This window comes from Pteropus alecto, unplaced genomic scaffold (assembly GCF_000325575.1).
Source record: "Pteropus alecto unplaced genomic scaffold, ASM32557v1 scaffold75, whole genome shotgun sequence".
Lineage (NCBI taxonomy): Eukaryota > Metazoa > Chordata > Mammalia > Chiroptera > Pteropodidae > Pteropus > Pteropus alecto.
In genome coordinates, this window is record NW_006440638.1 from 29,045,253 (window position 1) to 29,051,002 (window position 5,750).

The 5,750-nt window shown below is 40.4% G+C and overlaps 1 long non-coding RNA gene across 1 annotated transcript in view; it reads right to left on the reverse strand.

The window, feature by feature from the left end:
* Positions 1 to 4,529: 4,529 nt before the first annotated feature.
* Positions 4,530 to 5,750, reverse strand: part of LOC112484305 — a 22,587-nt gene continuing 21,366 nt past the window's right edge. Inside the window, exon 3 of the long non-coding RNA XR_003047977.1 lies at positions 4,530 to 4,574. This is a non-coding gene — a long non-coding RNA (uncharacterized LOC112484305). The remainder of the gene's footprint in view (positions 4,575 to 5,750) is intronic.

A 5,750-nucleotide genomic window follows, 5' to 3' on the forward strand; every position in this document is an offset into this window, starting at 1 on the left:
TGTGACACCAAGTTTAGTTCCACAGCCTGGCCTTGAGAAACATAGCCAAAGAGATAAATAATAGTCTTGATTGAAGAATGTTTTATTCCTTCTGCCACATTTCATAATATTCAAAAATAAATGGTAAAATAATATTCAAAAATAAATGGTAAAAAAAAAATGGAAAATCAAGTTGTACAAAATATATTTAAACCACTGAAACATATGGTAGCCTAATTGATGATAATGATTTTTCAATATAGTTTACTTTCAGGATTAAAAAAGAAGAAGAATATAATGCTATTAACATATACCTTTAAAAGAACATAAAAAGCAGGATAAAATTAGAGAAGGGAAAACAGAGATGAATGTCTACTATCAAAAACGCATTTCAACAGACTCCAAAGCCTGTCTGAATTCCTCTCTGGTAATGCAATTTTGTCCTGTCAAATATTTCATGAAAGTGAGTCACTGGCTAGAGCCAAAAAAACAGGGTTTTTTAGATGTAGTGATTTGTCCCATGTTTTTTTAAGAGCTGGATTTTTAAATTGACCCAATATTTTTGTCCATCTGTAAGAATGCATTATATGTGCTTAGAAGTCAGCTACCCAAGCAATTTCTAAAATATTAAAGAAATATTTGATTTAATAATTGTTCTTCCCTTTAACTACTTCCTGCTAAGCATCTTAAAGCTGGAAGGGAGGTTGGATGAAGGTTTCTGCAGCTTTTTTTCAAGCCTGAGAAACTGGGACTTCCCTACATTTCAAAGCACAAAGGCCTATTATTCAAGGGAAGGGTCAGGGAAGCAGAGCGATTCAATTTAGTAGGCCACCGTGTACTTCTCCCTTTCTCCTGCCAAATCAAGGCTCACCCCAGTCCCAAGTGGCCAGCAAGTGGGGGCAGTCCTCTGTGAAAAAGTGAAAGCAGTCGAGGAAAAAGAAAAAGCAGCCAGCCAGAAGAGCCTGGGGAGCACTCATTATATTTGAATAGGCCAGTGAAAGGGGCCTTTGCTGAGCGCTTGGGTGGGGCCACTCCATTCACTCTTCCATTGTAAATTCCATCTGTGTGCTATCATTTCCTGACCCAGAAACAAGGAAATATTTAGGCCATAAATTTCCCCGGGGACTTCGCCTGGCCACAAAATAATTCCCTCTGAAGTTCACCAGCTCTTTGCGATTTAGTAAAGATTTAAGATCATTTAGTAAAGATTTAAGATCACCTATGAGTCTCTCTCCCCATTTACTAAAGTGTCTCCTCCCCATTTCACCTATTTCTCTCCAGGAACTGGATCTTCAATGAAGTGAAATAAAACTGAGATGGTTATAGGAAAACTCTGGGGAAAGTCAGAAGCTCTCCTGTCCTCATATGAGAAGCTTAAAATATCTGACTGGCCCATACCAAAGTTGATGCTTGTCAAGTGTCAAATGGTAACTTGACTGTGTTTGAGTAAGTCAGAGAAACAAGACATAAGAAGAAAAAAACAGAAATGATGTAGACAGTGGCTCTCGAATTCTAGCATGCACCAGAATAACCTAGAAGGGTTTCTGATTCAGTAATTCTGAGGTAAGTCCTGAGAATGTGCATTTCTCACAAATGCCCAGTGGCGCTGATGCTGCTGGTCCAGGGCCCATACTTTGAGAACCCTTGATGTGGTGTGTGGCTGTATCAGGCCTCAGACATCAAGCAGGACATTGGGTGTATTCAAAGGCTCAATAACATCTGAATTCAAACTTTGTAAATATAGTCTGGTGCCTACATACAGACACTGGCTAAATGCCTTCTATGGTAGTGGTTATGGCTCTCAATCTACCATACAAAAGAATGTTTTTATAAATCAACTTCATTTTCAGCCCCAGTTTGATCAGAGTGTCAAAAAAAACCTGACCTCAGTTAATTTGAAGTCTTCCTCCCACTTTTAGGGAATGCCTCTAGGGCCTGGCTATTTACGGAGAATCATGGTTGAGTGATATATTCTAGTCCTTGCTGACATCTGTCCATGTGGCTGTCAGTTGGAATCACCATCACCTTGTCTGGCCCATAGGCTTCAATCCTCACTGATCATCACTGACATGTCACCCCCAGAGGGCATGAACCCTTCCAGCTGGCACCATTTCTGGGTCACACTTGAGAACTCGGAATCTGCTGGCCATGTCCTCTCTGCTCCCAAGGCTCTACCCAGAAAGCAGAAAACAGGGCCCCCCCTCTCTCTCCCTGGACTTACGGAACCTCTACTTTCATCACACCCCCTCTGTCTCTCCTCCTTCCCAGCCCACCCCTCTCCTCTGCTCAGAATAGTGGAATCTTTGCCAGTCTGAGGGAGAATCAATCAATCAATCAATCAATCAGTGTCTCTCTCTCTCTCTCTCTCTCTCTCTCTCTCTCTCTCTCTCTCTCACCCCTTCTCACTCATTTTGGCTATGGGCTCCAATGTTCTCCTAAGGGCTCTAGGCTATTGAATACCAAAGCCAGAAAAGATTCCTATTTGATTTTTTCTGCTCTGACATTTCCTTCCCTGAGTTAATGAGTACAGAATGGCTTAGCTACTTGAATGGGGAAAACTGCATAAAGGGAAGATGCTTAGAAGGGAGAAAAAAATTAATTAATTTTAAATAAACTCACACATATTAGCATTTTAGAATTATTATCTATTATTACCTAGCAATATCTACATTCTCTTGTTTAATCTTCAAGGCAATCCTCTGAGGTAGATATTCTTCTTTCCATTTTACAGATGAGAAGTTGAGGGCTCAGAGAGAGTAAAAGTCCTAGCCTAAAGTCATACATGCCAGGTTTTGAACTCAGGCCTCCTGCTTCTTCATCCAAGGCTAAATCCACAGTATCTCGGCTTGTCCTCCAAAAGAAGAAAGACAGACAACAAATATACTAAAAGATGCTCATCATCACTAGCTATTAAGGAAATGCAAATCAAAACCACAATGAGATACCATCTCACACCTGTTAGAATGGCTATAATCAACAGGACAATAATAACAAATCCTGGAGAGGAAGTGGAGAAATAGTAACCCTCATTCACTACTGGTGGGACTACAAATTGGTACAGCCACTATGGAAAGCGGTATGGAGGTTCCTCAAAAAACTAAGAATTGATCTACCATATGATCCAGCAATCCATCTACTGGATATTTAACCTAAAGACTTGAAAACTCATATTTGAAAAGATTTTTGCACACCGACGTTCATAACAGCATTATTCACAGTGGCCAGGACATGGAAGCAACCAAAGTGTCTATGATAAATGATAAACCCTTAAACACTGCCATTTGCAACAACATGGATGGACCTTGAAATAATCATACTAAGTGAAAATAAGCCAGACAGAAAAAGGTGAAAACCACATGATATCACATATGTGGGATATAAACCTAAAAGCGACAAATGAACAAGATAAACAAACAGAGACTCATGGACATGGACAATGGACAAGTGGTTACCAGAAGGGAGGGTGAAAATAAAAAAATAAAATGTTAAAAAAAAATTATGTATATATAGCATGAAAAAATAAATAAATAAACTGACATTAAAAAGAAGAAGGAGAAGAAAGGCAGAAAAGGAAGCCCGTCAATGGAGAGGCATGGCCCAGCATACTGATCAGTGGATGTGTGTGAGGAAATTACTTGACCCAAGAGATACTATTAAACCAAAATGTGGGTGGTAACAAGGCAGAATAATAAAATAAACCAAGAGACAGGCTACAAAGGAAGTGAGGGGTTAACAGGTTTATAAACACCAGAGACTGAGTCAAGAGACCCAAAAGTCAATACCACAGGTCAAGGAGTAATTATTTCCTGAAAATGAGAGACAGGTTAGGAGTCCAGATAATTAAGACCAAAACCAAAGTGTTCTGTGCCCCTCAAAATCCAGAGCAGACTAGGAATCAAGGATGAGGAGAGTCATGGGAAAAACTAAGGCCTCAGCACAGGAGCTAGATCTTAAACAATGAAAGAGTGCGTGTTTGCCTTTAAGTTGTCCTGGAAAACTCAAGAGCCTACAAGTGGAGAAGGGACATGATTGTAGAATGAAGATATAGCTGAATGGAAAGCCAGAACAGGAATGAGAGAGCAGAGATTAGAGAATGTCCTCAAGGTCAAAGCATAGGGAACAGCTGTTGTCTTTGTCTAGCATGTCCTCCTCTGACAACAAAGTCCATCTCATCATTTTGAGGAACAAATTCCCCCAACATTAGTTCATGGGTTCAAGAGGGACTGACTACCTGGCCAGGCCAGGATTTAGTGTCACAGTGATTGGCTCAAGGGTGAGTCCGTGACCCAGGCTAGGCCAATCAGCATTGCTATAGCCTGAATGTTTGTGTCCCTACCAAATTTACATATTAAAATCCTAACCCCCATAGATGATATTAGCACGTGGGACCTTTAGGAGGTGCTTAGATTATCAAGATGGAGACTTTGTGAATAGGATTAGTATTTTTATAAAAGAGAGTACACAGAGATTGCTTACCCCTTCCGCCATATGAAGACACAGCAAGAAGATGCCACTTATGAACCAGGAAGCAGGTCCTCACCAGCTACCACACCAAATCTGCCAGCACCATAATCTTGGACTTCCAGCTACCAGAACTATAAGAAATAAATTCTTGTTGTTTATAAGCTACCCAGTCTATGGTGTTTTCTTATAGCAGCTCAAAGAGACTAAGACAAGCATCAGCATCGGCACTTTTCTGGAGAAAAGAGGCAACCTGGACTATTGGGCTTGCTAAGCCAGTAGAATGTAAGCTTAGAACTGGTGCCATCCATCTGGACTGCCTCCTGGGGAGAGCTTGCCTGAGACTAAATCCAACAGAGCAGGAAGTAAGGCTGAAATACAGAGGCAGACCAGAAAAGAAACTGCATTCTAAGAACATTCTTTGAGGCCCTGGATCCTATCATGACAAATTCATCCCTATGAACTTCTCAGTTAAGTGAACCAAATAATTCCCTTTTTTGGTTATCTGTCACTTTCTGAAAGAGTCCTTGATAATTCACTGTGCATAAAAATCTGCACTGAATACTTAAAATATGGACAGAAGCACTGAAGGCACAACACTGTTTTATGGAGTTACACAAAGACTAACCCCTTAATGTACTTCTCCTCAGCTTTTTCTGTCAGAGGTCTTATCTCTGGGTCTAGTCAAATCTCTCATTGACTAAGAGAAGTTGTTTTTAAGACCCAGTGAAGGGCATAGAGGTTAAGATTCCAAGTTAATTCTCTCCAACCAGCACCTATTTATTGTGGGCATGCTGAACAATGTTAGGTCCCAACACTACCAATGAAAAAAACTTACTTCCAACACATAATTATTCACAATGTTATATGAGGCCCACACAAAGAATGTTGCACAGACATCATCTATGTCCAATATGTGCTTAAATTGGGTGGTTTTAAAATATGTCCACAAATTATTTAATACTCCTCTCTTTAAAAAGTGGAGTATGATTTACTACCCCTTGAAAATGGGCCAGACTTAGTGACTTGTTTCTAAGAAATAGAATGTGGTAGAAGAGATTCTTTGTGATGGTGTGCACTCTCTCAAGATTCTAGCCTTTGGAACCAAGGAACCACATTTTGAAGAAGCCCAAGTCATATGAAGAGGACATATAAGGATATTCAAACAATAGTCCCAGGAAGGCCCTCAGTCAACAACCAGAATAGCCGAGTGAGCGAACAAGCCTTCAAATGACTTCAGCCCAGCCTTCAAGTCTTTCAACTGAATATGCCCCGTGGCATGGTGGAATAAGGACAGCCATTCTGCTGAA